Genomic DNA, 440 nt, shown 5'->3' with positions numbered 1-440 from the left:
AATTTTTTGTCACACAGCTACACTTACATCACACTGTCATGTTATCCATCCATTTTCTATACCACTTTTCCTACACAGGGTTTCAGGGGCGTTGGGGTCTTTCCCAGGTAACACAAGGTATCCTGTCGCAAGGCACAAACCCATACACACACCTGCACACTACAGACAAATTCTGTAGTAGATAGATACACATGACTGAGGACAGCACAGGCACAGGGAAGAACATGCAACCTTTGACGATCTGTGTACGACCCCCAACCCCAAACATGTGAGGCAGAATTGCTGTGCAGAAATCCCTGAACCAGAAGCGGCTTTTAGGAGGGGGTTGGGGCGCGTCGGTTCAGCTCGAGCTCAGTCAGATTATTATCACGAGTGAGAGAGAGAAAGAGAGGGGGAAAGAAAGGGGCAGAGAGAGGGAGAGACAGAAAGAGGGAGAGAAA

This window comes from Silurus meridionalis, chromosome 18 (genome assembly GCF_014805685.1).
Source record: "Silurus meridionalis isolate SWU-2019-XX chromosome 18, ASM1480568v1, whole genome shotgun sequence".
NCBI classification, from domain to species: Eukaryota; Metazoa; Chordata; class Actinopteri; order Siluriformes; family Siluridae; genus Silurus; species Silurus meridionalis.
The sequence above is the reverse complement of the archived record's forward strand: the minus strand, read 5'-3'. Positions refer to the sequence as shown.